This window comes from Sphaerodactylus townsendi, linkage group LG08 (assembly GCF_021028975.2).
Source record: "Sphaerodactylus townsendi isolate TG3544 linkage group LG08, MPM_Stown_v2.3, whole genome shotgun sequence".
Lineage (NCBI taxonomy): Eukaryota > Metazoa > Chordata > Lepidosauria > Squamata > Sphaerodactylidae > Sphaerodactylus > Sphaerodactylus townsendi.
In genome coordinates this window covers 46,630,100-46,642,624 of record NC_059432.1, presented here as the reverse complement: position 1 = coordinate 46,642,624, position 12,525 = coordinate 46,630,100, and the positions used below count along the sequence as shown (strand labels likewise).

Genomic DNA, 12,525 nt, shown 5'->3' with positions numbered 1-12,525 from the left:
CCCTTAGCCACTGCTTGGTATTAAGCTGCCTGATCACCAAATATAGGAGGAAAAAGTACCCCTTGTATGCAGCCTTTATCAATCTCTAGGGTGCTTTTGATTCTGTAAATAGAGAGCTCCTCTGGAAGAAACTAATTAGGCTGGGGATAGAGCCAATATTGTTGGAATTAATCAAGACCCTCCACACAAACACCTTCTGCTATATGAGATGCAACACAGAAGGATTGTTAACCCCCAAAATACCAGTTAATAAGGGGGTAAAACAAGGATGTGTACTGGCCCCTACACTCTTTAAGCTCTTTCTGAACAACCTTGCTCCAACTCTTAGTAGAGTCCAATCCCATAGCCCTACCTTGGGTTCTACGTCTATCCCGCTGCTCCTTTTCGCTGAGGATGCAGTTTTACTTTTGCACTCAAGAATAGGACTTAGGAGAGCCCTGGATTGCTGTATAGAATATTGTTTTAATGATCTACAGCTTAATTTGGACAAATCTAAAATCGTAGCTTTCACTCATAAATGGAAACCTACTAAATGGGTGATAATACAAAAGTGTTTTGAACAGGTCCAATCATATAAATATTTAGGTCTTATGTTTCACCACCAGGCCCCCTGGACTCTTCATAGGAATTAGGCTATCTCTGCCGGTAAATTGAGTGTCACAGCCATTGTACGTTTGCTATATGGGAAAGGTCTGGGATATATCCCTGCAGCATTGAGAGCATTTAATGCCACGGTATGCCAACAAATTCTCTATTAGGTTCCTATTTGTATTGGGGCATGGAATAGAGAGGTCGAAAGGGTCCAGTCACATTTTCTCTATAAAACCCTCGGTTTGCCACACTCAATCCCCTATGCAGCCTTGTGCCTCGAAACGGGCCAACATTGGTTGGAAACATTGGCCTGGAGTCGTACATTTAAATTTTGGGCCAGAATATGCTTGAATCGGGATGAATCTGACCTTATATTCCAGGCTCTTTCTATTCTCCACTCTACCAAGTGGTGGTCCAGAATTGAAACTAAACTCAATGACCTGGGGATTTCTATAGATGAATTGTTAATGTTAATGGAGCAAGAGGTCTTCAGCATTGTTAAGAAAAGACTTTTCAACAGAGAATTCCAACAGATGGTGGAGGCAGCCAATAAAACCTGCTCCCCTGTGTTTTTGGAATCCCCTTTGATAGATTAACGGCTGCCAGATATCTTCACCTATTGATTGAGGCTCGGTGGCGTAGGGCATTTACTCTTGCTAGGTGTAATGTTCTACCTTCCTCCCTCCAACAAGGAGGCCATCTTGGGATTCCATATAAAGACAGGAAATGCCCATGTGACCAGGACTGTGTGGAATCTGTATCGCACATGTTGCTATATTGTCCCTTCTATGTTCAAGATAGGGAAAAGTATATAACCCCCTTCTTGAAAGAAAGGGAAGGGACAACTGATAAACTGAAGGGGGAAGGAGTGGGGGAAGGAGAAGTGGGGGGAAGGAGAAGAGTTGCAGACAGAGATGGAGGTAGGGGTGGAGAAGGAGGAGAGATGCAGAGGGCAATCAAGGCAAGTGCAAGGGAGAAGAGATGGAAGATGGGGTGGGAGATGGAAGGTACGCAAGGAGAAAAATCAAGGCAAGGGTGAAGAAATGAAGTGAAGCACAGAGAGCAATCAAAGTAGGGGTTGGGGGAGGAGAAGAGGCATGGAAAGCAATCAGAACAGGCATTGGAGTGGGCGAAGGAAGAGAGTAATGGAACCAGCAGGGAGACATGAGCTAAGTGAGTGCACTCAACCACACCTTTGCATAGCAAGTTCCGCCCAAACACTTAATGATTGGGATTCCACATAAAAGCAGGAAATGCCCATGTGACCAGGACTGTGTGGAATCTGTATCGCACATGTTGCTATATTGTCCCTTCTATGTTCAAGATAGGGAAAAGTATATAACCCCCTTCTTGCATGAAAGGGAAGGGACAACTGATAAACTGAAGGTTATATTTCTTTTAAACAGTCAACAGTCAACAGACAACTAGACATAAGAACAGGTTTTTCCCGAATGCCATCACTCTGTTAAACAAATAATTCCCTCGATAATGTCAAACTATTTATTATATATTTATTATATAATTACTGCACTACTTTTTTCATCATTCCTATTACCCATCTCCTCCCAATTATGACTGTATGACTATAGCCTGTGCTGACATTTCATTTTATTTTATGATTTTACATTTTATGTTTTTATTACTATTGATTGTTTCCTGATTGCTTACTAGACCTATATGACAATCATTAAGTGCTGTACCTTATGATTCTTGACAAATGTATTTTCTTTTATGTACACTGAGAGCATATGCACCGGAGACAATTTCCTTGTGTGTCCAATCACACTTGGCCAATAAAGATTCTATTCTATTCTATTGCTATGGGGTGCTGGAAGCTGTGGCCAAATTTTTGAATGGTGTAATCTTAAGTCTTTCTAACTTGCATTAATTGGAATGCTGTGATGTTATGTTTTTGTTTATTTACATGTCATTAAAGGTATTTGACTTGAATATGATGTTTCCACAACAGAGACATGAAAGCAAATGTGAGTAGACAATATATCAGACAGTACCATGGTCCGAGAGGAGGCTCACAGTGGCACACTCTCACCATAGACACTCTGCAGAAGGATCTCCTTCCATTATCATCATAGCCAAAGCCACATCTCTTCTTCCTCTTTTTTAATGCAGAGGGCAGGGAAGATAACATGACATGAAATTTTAGTTGTACTTTTGTGGAGGAAGGCAATTAAGAGAGGCGGGCATCAAAAACTGGTCCTCTCCATTTTGTTTAACAGGAAAATGCAGTGAATATTGATCAAGAATTACAGAACATGTGGTCCAGTGCAGGCAGGATCGTTTGGAGTAGTCATCTTAATTTAAGCTCATTTTATGACCTTGGACACATAAACTTATTTCATCATCAGTTCCCCATCTGGAAATGAGAATGATACAGAGAACATTAAATTAAACAAGGGAAGAACATAAGCAGTTTTCTTTATCAGCCCTTTGTTTGTACATACCTGTTCACTATTTAAATACTTTCAAATGTGCTGTGAACTAATCTTACTGAAGCTTTCAAATCAGTCACTTGTTTTGTTTCTGGTGACTTTTGGGAACAGAATTCTACAGAGCACACATCTTTTGTTGTTTTTATTTGCAAAGGATACTAATGGCAATGATAGTGGGGGAATTAGAATTTTGAGAATCACTGTTGCTACCAAAACAAAATAGTTGTCTGATAATTTTAATAGTCCAGGAGCAAAACACATATCAGGATAGTTTGCTAAAACAAAATATTAACTTGGCATGAACTGAAGCAGTCTGATGTTGTTGGCCAATTCCTTTCTCATCTCTCATTCCTGAGCACACATCTTCCATTTTGGAAATGGTCCATGGGATGCAGGCCTGAGTTTAAACTTCCATGTATTCATTTATAACAAATACTAAATCTTGACAATGCCAAGTACTTTTCCAGACAAGAGGAAAAATGTGTTTTGCTTTGCAAGATTTGTGTACTAGTTTTAATCCAACGATTCTAGTTTGATATTTTATTTGCATGCAATGAATGGAGGTGGGGTTAACAGGGGGAGTGTTTGCCTTTTAAAAATGAGGGCTAATGTGCAAAGCGTTGGAGAGGAAAACTGCAGAGTCTACAGATCTCTACATTTTGTTTAAAAAGGAAGGAAGGGAAAGAAGTTAATACAATGGCACAATGTTGCTGTTTCCTCAAGTTTTTTTACCACTTCTTTTGTTGTTGAAAAGGTACATAAGGGCATCTTTGGTTGAGTATTACTGAGAGAAGTGAAGGTGAACAGTCTCCACAGGAATCAAATAATACACATTAAAGTGAAATTAAAATAGGGAATATCTAATGGATATTATGCTATAAACAGTCATGTCTCCCTCACTGTCACATACCACATATCAGAAAAAAAGCCCAGCAAGAAAATATTATTGTGTATATTACCAAACTATTATAAAAACCTTTTAGCAGAAAAGCTAATTTGGTGGGGTACTACAAGAATTTATTATGCAGTATTGTATTGTTTATTATGTATGTGTTCATTTATTAAATTTATTAATAATGCAATTTATTGTACTAAATACACCTTTATGGAAAGGACTTGAAACAGTTAACTCATTGGGTTACTCAAGTAGTTCAACAAATACAAAATAGTGATTCACAAAATATTGCACTTAATATAATTGCACTCACACTATTTCATAACCCAAACCACAAACCAGTTAAAATGAAAAATGTTGGTTCACACCTGAGGCTTCAAAATAAGTGAAAGGGGTTTTTTATTCTCTTAATGTATTAGGATACAGCTGTCTCAATGACTTCAGTGGGATTTAAGTTACTTAAATCAAAGTTCTGCAATGTAATTGTTTAGTCAGGAATAATTTGATTTTTACAAATCAGGCATTCATACATTAATGTTCTCAGCATCTCTTTTTCTTCCATTGAACACTTCATAGCACTTAGTACTTTTTCTAAAATCTAAGATGATCAGGATTGAGCAATTTGCATCTTCACAGTAGGGATATTCAATGTGGTAGCTGTCGTTGTTGGTGCCTGCTCACAATCTGTTGGCTTGTGGGGCTTACCTATGCAAGAAGCTCATCACAATTCAGGAGTCATTTTAAAGCAAGCACATTTCAAATGAATGTGCTGCTTTTGGCCCTGTGAAATCAACAAAAACATTAATCAATTGGCAATATAAATCATGTTGATTCATGCTTACTATTGAACTACAGTTCTTAGGTGGCACTGCAAAATGTATAAAATATTTGCAATCAATTTATAATGCTCAATTAGCACACATGTTCATAGCTTTGGGAAGGTACAATGGGTGTGGATGTTATTATGAAAAATAGAAGCCAAGGAGAAAGCTTGAGAAAGCACCTCTTTTTGTAAACTGATTTTTCCTCTGTTGGATGGAAATCAAAGATAAAAGGTGTTTGGAAGGACTGAAACAGCTAAAGGAATGTAGCAACAAGAAGGTCTGTGTGCAAAACATTCAGCAGGGCTGGATCTACACTTTTTGAAGGGGTAAAAGTACAAAATGAAGGAGGAGAGGTGCAGAAAGCAATCAAGGCAGAGGCTGAGGCAGGAGGAGAGGTTTAGAAAGTGATCAATGCAGGAGTGTGGGAAGGAGGAGAGATGCAGAGAGTGATTGAGGGAGGGGCCAGGGGAGGAGGAGAAAATGGAGAGTAAGGCAGAAGTGGGGGAAGGAGAAGAGTTGCAGACAGAGATGGAGGTAGGGGTGGAGAAGGAGGAGAGATGCAGAGGGCAATCAAGGCAGGTGCAAGGGAGGAGAGATGGAAGATGGGGTGGGAGATGGAAGGTATGCAAGGAGAAAAATCAAGGCAAGGGTGAAGAAATGAAGTGAGGCACAGAGAGCAATCAAAGTAGGGGTTGGGGAGGAGAAGAGGCATGGAAAGCAATCAGAGCAGGCAATAGAGTGGGCGAAGGAAGAGAGTAATGGAACCAGCAGGGAGACATGAGCTAAGTGAGTGCACTCAACCACATTTTTGCATAGCAAGTTCCACCCAAACACTTAATGATTGGTTCCCCACCCTGGGACATGGACAATATACCACACTAAACTTTCCCTTCTCACTTAGACACAGTGTGAAACAGACTTTTCTCTGTGATACACATCTGAAGATGCCAGCCAAAGATGCAGGCAAAACGTTAGGAACAAAATCCACCAGACCATGGCCACACAGCCCGGAAAACCCTCCAAAACCAGTTGAATCCGGCCACGAAAGCCTTCGACAAAACAATTCTAGTGTTTCACCATATTCTTTACAATTTCTGGCTGAATTTCAGTTTAAACAGAATGGTGTTTACTCCATTCCTACTACGTACATTTGGTCTTAAATCCCCTAAACCAAAAAATGTGTACAATAAAGGAAATATTGCCGACTTAGGTGGGCTGGCCAATCTGACAATTAGCGCTATTTTCAACAGTACTGTGTGGAAAGCACCAGCATTCAATTCTGTAATAAATAACCTCTGGCACCCCTTTTAGTTTTTGTTTCAGTCAAGAAGATGCACAGTAGCATAATACAAAGTGAATTCTAGAAGGAATATATGTAGTAATAATAGATTTTGGGTCATGATGCTGATGATGTGTGAGTAGTTAAACATTCTAACTTCGATGTTGTGTTGGTTTTGGCTCCAAAATGACAGAAAACAAAAGAAATAATCCAAAGTGAGGCAAGAAAGAAGGGCTGCAGGCCAGAAAGTAAATTCCAATATTGACAGTCTAGATCCCACAGTGAAATGCCCAGTCTTTCAGCTGGAAGAGTTGAGACGAAAAAGGAGCTCTTTTGAACATCTGAGAACTTGGAACAAAAATATAAGAATGACCACCAAAAAATAAGAAAGACAGAAAACATATTTTATATTGCAATCAAAACAATTAGAAACTTTCTGCAAGATGCAGTGTAATTAAATCTAGCAACTGACATCTTTGCAAACAAAATGTGTTTGAAAAATCATACTTTCCTTGATCACAGCATCAGTTTTTTCTGAAGTAAAGTACACCATATGGTCAATCTGTTCACAGTTTCAAATGAGTGATATTTTGAATGGATGTGTGTCTGTACAGTACGAGTCATTCAGTACAGCAGTTCCCTGCTTACCCACTGTTGGTACTTGCTTTCTACCGGACTGTTGTAACAAAACAATATGAATCGACCAGAAGTCACTTAAAATCTCAATGTCAGGAGCACATGGAGTCCTTGGGGGGAAATGGGATAATCAGAAGTCATGGAATGGCAGGAATACCTTACATATCCTTCCTGTACCAGTATCTGTACAAGAATCACAGTTACTATATGAAGGAGAGTGGAAAATGTCCAGAGGAAATGCATGGAATGGTGTTAAAATTGTAAAAAGCATCATTTACAGTACTACAGGAAAGTCAGAAATTTCTTCATGATTTTAGAGTACCAAAATATGTATGTAAGCACTCTGAACTGAGTTAGAATAGGAAGAGGGCCAAATAGAGCAATAGATTTTTATGTTGAAATAAGTAGCAAGAAGTCATACAAGATACAAGTCATCAAACGATAAAACAATGTACTGTACCTGGAACCTAAAAGTATGTAGTACATATTTTATTGAGGAAACTTACTAAGTAAATAAGCAGATGCAGAAAAGCACAAAGGAGAAGTATTGCACACCAATTCTATTTTAGATTTATTTTAATCTATTTTATCTATCTATTAATCTATTTTAGATTTGATGGCTGCCTGTTAATGAAGTGCAGAGGCATGAGTATATAGAAGTCACATAACCCCCAGTCACTTCTGCTTCATATAGAGATTAAACAACACAAGCACAGGACTCCGTAGCAAGGAGGACAACTCCGCATCATCAGCAATATCTTTCTGCATCTATCAAACTAAACAGATGGTGGAGAGCTATTTCTGAGATCTGAGCTATTTCTGAAATCACAGCTAGATGTTCAAACTGTTCTAAGAGAGTAGTATGAACATCTACTTCAAATGTCGTTGACAGGTCTAACACAATCAACATGAAGGTACTTTTCTCATTAATCTGAAAATAGGCAAGAATTAACCAAGTAGTCTGTGTCCCAAAATCAGATTGGGGAAAAAAAAAACAGGGAAAGAAGTATCATTCACAGTTATGTCTGGAGTTATTCTGTCACACTCACTGAATCATTTTGATCCAAAAATGCAATCATGTGAAGAAAGATAATTGTTCTGGGACAACCTCTCTTCATATTGGGCCAAAATAGCCACCTGACTACACCCTGAAGAATCTGTATTGGGAACAGTTTACAGAAATCCTTTAAAACTTTGGCAGGTCAAAATGGAATTGTTAGTTTTACTTTCCTACTATGGGTAGTGCATATTTATTTCAATCTGTATGGATGGAGGAACTCTTCAAACATAGCAAATCCAATTCAATTACTCTATATTAGATGCATTCCCGACTTGATTGTTAGTCTTATAGTAATACCTTTAGATTTATCTTTTCTAAATTTATAACTAAATCTAAGTGTAGTTTCTTGATTTACAGTCACTTTAAATATTTAAGAGATGCTGCAAATTGTCTTTCAACAAACATGCATCTGAGAATTTTTTTTTAATATGTGGGTCTGCTTAGCAATTTAAAGAGCTTTCTCAGTGTCAGGAGGTTCTGAAACATTCTAGGAGAGTTCTTTATAGCCATTACTACCCAGCCCAGCAGTGGTGCTCTGTGGGCCAGTGTATGGTACTTTAAAGCATTTGTCACTCACAAAACTGTAAGTGCATCTTTAAAAGTCTATTAATGCAGCTTTTCAACAATTTGTGGTTTTCTAGCTCTCCTTGAAAATCATGTTTAGGGAAGTTTAGGGGGCTTTAGTTCAGTCTCTGGAACCAGCAGAGAGGAGTAACAGTGGAGAAGACTGTGCCAGGAAGAGCAGAGTGAAGAGCAGAGTGAGCTCAGGAGTTCATTTTTGAGGGCTTTTCTCAAAGCCACAGCTTTTAAAAGTGTATTTTAACAGGGGTTATCTCTTTTTCTCCTTGTAAGGCTCCTGAGAGCTGAGACTGCTGGAAGGTGGGGCTTAACAGGGGTTAACAGAGTTCATCTCTTGTTCCTCTTTGTTGAGGGGTGGGGCTTTAGTTCAGTCTCTGGAACCAGAGGTGGGGCTTTAGTTCAGTCTCTGGAACCAGCAGAGAGGAGTAACAGTGGGGAAGACTGTGCCAGGAAGAGCAGAGAGAAGAGCAGAGTGAGCTCTGGAGTTTATTTTTGAGGGCTTTTCTCAAAGCCACAGCTTTTAAAACAGTGTATTTTAACAGGGGTTATCTCTTTTTCTCCTTGTAAGGCTCCTGAGAGCTGAGACTGCTGGAAGGTGGGGCTTAACAGGGGTTAACAGAGTTCATCTCTTGTTCCTCTTTGTCCTGGGCTGCTGAGAGGTGGGGCTTTAGTTCAGTCTCTGGAACCAGAGGTGGGGCTTTAGTTCAGTCTCTGGAACCAGCAGCGCGCGCAATTTTGTTGTTGTTGTTTTCATTTTTTTTAAATTAATAAGGACATTTTTGACAAATAGTACATACAGATAGCTCCAGGGGGGCACTGACTAAAAGTTTAAAATTTAAATATCTAAACAAAATCAGATATGAAGGCAGGAAGCCAGCAGGGGGATGGGGGTTTTCCAGTGTTTTGCACTGAGTGTCACATGTACGACTATCTGCCACTAGGACAGAAGTCGTGGGTGTGCCCTCGCTGCAATAAGCTCCTGGCACTCAAGGAACGTGTGCGTTCTCTTGAAGCCAAGGTGGCAGACCTGGAGAAGCTGAAAGAGGCAGAGAGGGTGACAGACAAGGCTTTCAGGGACCTAACAGCCAGGTCCCACTCCCAAGGTGACATCTCTTCAGATGTCATGGAGAATGAAGGTCTGGGGAACGGAGGGTGCCAGTCTGAGGTGGGGGAAGATGCTCCCTTAGATGGGATCCCTTCCTTAGCTGGTGATCAGCTATCCTCTCGCACTGAGGCTACCCCTCGGGGAGGTGGGGGGCTCCTCGTAGTGGGTGATTCAATCATTAGAAATGTAGAGAGTTGGGTTTGTGACAGGCGTGATGACCCCATGGTGACTTGTCTGCCTGGTGCAAAGGTTGCGGATGTCACGCTTCGTCTAGATAGGCTTTTAGACAGTGCTGGGGTGGAGTCAGCAGTTGTGGTCCACATTGGCACCAACAACATTGGGAAATGTAGCCGGGAGGTTCTGGAAGCTAAATTTAGGCTGCTAGGAAACAGGTTGAAGTCCAGGACCCCCAAGGTGGAATTCTCAGAAATGCTACCCATTCCACGCACAGGGCGAGCTAGGCAAGCGGAGATACAGGGTCTCAATGTGTGGATGAGAAGGTGGTGCAAGGCAGAGGGTTTCAGATTTGTCAGGAACTGGGGAACCTTGTGGGACAAGGCAGGCCTGTACAAAAGGGACGGGCTTCATCTGAACCAAAGAGGAACCAGGCTGCTGGCGCTCAACATTAAAAAGGTGGCAGAACAGCTTTTAAACTGATCCCTGGGGGAAAGCCGACAGGAGCAGAGGTGACTTCGGTTCGGAATACAGTATCTATGGGGATGCAGACAGAGAGGGAGGTTTTTCTAAATCAACCACATACAAGCAAGGAACATAGCAATGTGCCTGTGACAAGGGATAGTGTCTACAAAAGACTTAAGGGTAAAGCACATAAATCCCAGGTTAAGGACAGAGGCAGGGTATACAGGTGTCTCTATGCTAATAGTAGAAGCATTCGACCTAAAATGGGGGAGCTGGAGTACAGAGTTTTGAAGGAGGACTTTGATATAGTGGGCATTACAGAGACATGGTGGAATGAGGAGAACCAGTGAGATGCTGTTATACCAGGCTACAGGCTCTATAGGAAGGATAGGACAGGGCGCATTGGGGGTGGAGTTTCCCTTTACATAAAAGAGAGCATAGTGTCACATAAAATAGACAATGAAAGGGGAGCTGGTTCTCCCACAGAATCACTGTGGATATCAATACCAGGTGTGAAGGACAGTTTAATATTAGGAATATATTATCGTCCCCCTGACCAAAGTGCACAAGAGGATTCTGAGATGGAAAAAGAAATTAGAGAGGCCAACAAAAACAAAAATGTCATGGTAATGGGTGATTTTAACTATCCCCATATAAACAGGAAAAATGCATGTTCAGGTCATGGTAAGGAGAGAGCATTCCTGGATATGCTAAATGACTGTGGCTTAGAACAGATGGTTGTGGAACCAACCAGAGGAGAGGTGATCCTAGATCTAATTCTATGTGGGACCCAGGACCTGGTGCAGGAAGTCAGTGTTGTTGAGCCAATAGGGAACAGCGACCACAATGCTGTCAGATTCAGTATCTCTGCATGTGAACAAGTGACAACTACTAACGTAGTTACATTCGCCTTCAGAAAGGGAAATTTCTCAAAGATGAGGGGGATTGTGCACAGGAAGCTGAAAGGGAAAATCAAGAGAGTCAAAACTTTCCAAGATGCTTGGAGGTTATTTAAAAACACAGTAATAAAAGCTCAGCTGGAATGTGTTCCGCAGGTTAGGAAAGGCAGCACCCAGTCCAAAAGAAAGCCACCATGGTTAACAAGAGAGGTTGAGGAAATTATCAGAAAAAAGAAAATGTCTTTTAGAAAATGGAAGTCCAGTTTGACTGATGAGGAATATGAGAGGGAACACAAATGGTGGCAAAAGAGAAGCAAGTTAGCTGTAAGGGAGGCAAAAAAGGATTATGAGCAACGCATGGCTGCGAACATCAAGACCAGCAACAAACAGTTCTTCAAGTACATCAAAAGTAGGAAGCCAGCTAGGGAAGCGGTAGGCCCGTTAGATGACAAAGGAACAAAGGGTGTGCTAAAAGATGACAGGGAGATTGCAGAGAAGCTGAATGAATTCTTTGCATCTGTCTTCACCCAAGAGGAGGTGAGGAAAATTCCTGCACCTGAACCATGCTTCTTGGGAGGCGAATCTGAGGAACTAGCGAAGATAGTGGTAGACAAAGAAGAAGTTCTGGCAGCCATTGATAAACTAAATGCTACCAAATCCCCTGGCCCAGATTGCATTCATCCAAGAGTTCTTAAAGAGCTCAAGCATGAAATTGCTGATCTTCTCCCTTTAATATGCAACTTATCCCTGAAATCAGGCTCCATCCCTGAAGACTGGAAGATGGCCAATGTCACACCAATTTTAAGAAAGGATCTAGGGGGGACCCGGGAAATTACAGCCCAGTTCAGTTTGACATCTGTTCCTGGTAAATTAGTAGAATCTATCATTAAAGATAAAATTATAAAACATGTAGAAAAGCAAGACCTGCTGAGAAAGAGTCAGCATGGCTTTTGCAGAGGCAAATCCTGTCTTACAAACTTACTAGAGTTCTTTGAGGGTGTAAACAGGCATGTGGGAAAAGGGGGAACCAGTGGACATTGGTTCTACTTGATTTCCTAAAAGTGGCTTTTGGACAAAGTTCCTCACCAGAGACTATTGAGAAAACTCAGCAATGAAGGAATAAATAAGAGAGGAAGTCCTCCTCATGGATTAAAAAAACTGGTTGAGAAACAGGGAAGCAAAGGGGGGGTGTAAAAGGGGAGTTCTCACAATGGAGAGATGTAAGGAGTGGTGGCCCCCAAAGATCCGTTTTGGGACCAGTGCTCTTTAACCTATTCATACAAATGACCTGGAAGTAAGGGGTGGGTAGTGTGGTGGCCAAGTTTGCAGATGATACCAAATTATGTAGGGATTGGTGAGGAACCACAAAGGATTGCGGAGAGCTCCCAAGCTGACCTATGTGATAAATTAGGTGAGTGGGCTCTAGAAATGGCAAAATGCAGGTTTCAATGTAGCAAAATGTAAAGTGATGTGCAAGCATAGGGGCAAAAAATCCAAAACTTCACATTACAAGCTACAAGGGCAGAGTCAGTGCTATCAGTCACAGACCAGGGAAAGGGATTTGGGAA

The 12,525-nt window shown here is 41.0% G+C and overlaps 1 long non-coding RNA gene across 3 annotated transcripts in view; it reads right to left on the bottom strand.

The window, feature by feature from the left end:
* Nucleotides 1-2,335: 2,335 nt before the first annotated feature.
* The window catches only part of LOC125437388, a 50,824-nt gene continuing 40,634 nt past the window's right edge, over nucleotides 2,336-12,525 (bottom strand). For 2 of the 3 annotated variants that reach the window (XR_007245205.1, XR_007245206.1), the window contains 2 exons: nucleotides 4,642-4,717; nucleotides 2,336-2,965 (listed from right to left, as the gene is read on the bottom strand). This is a non-coding gene — a long non-coding RNA (uncharacterized LOC125437388). Of the gene's footprint in view, nucleotides 2,966-4,641; nucleotides 4,718-6,687; nucleotides 6,786-12,525 lie in introns of all 3 variants that reach the window. The other variant, XR_007245207.1, reaches the window with a different exon arrangement.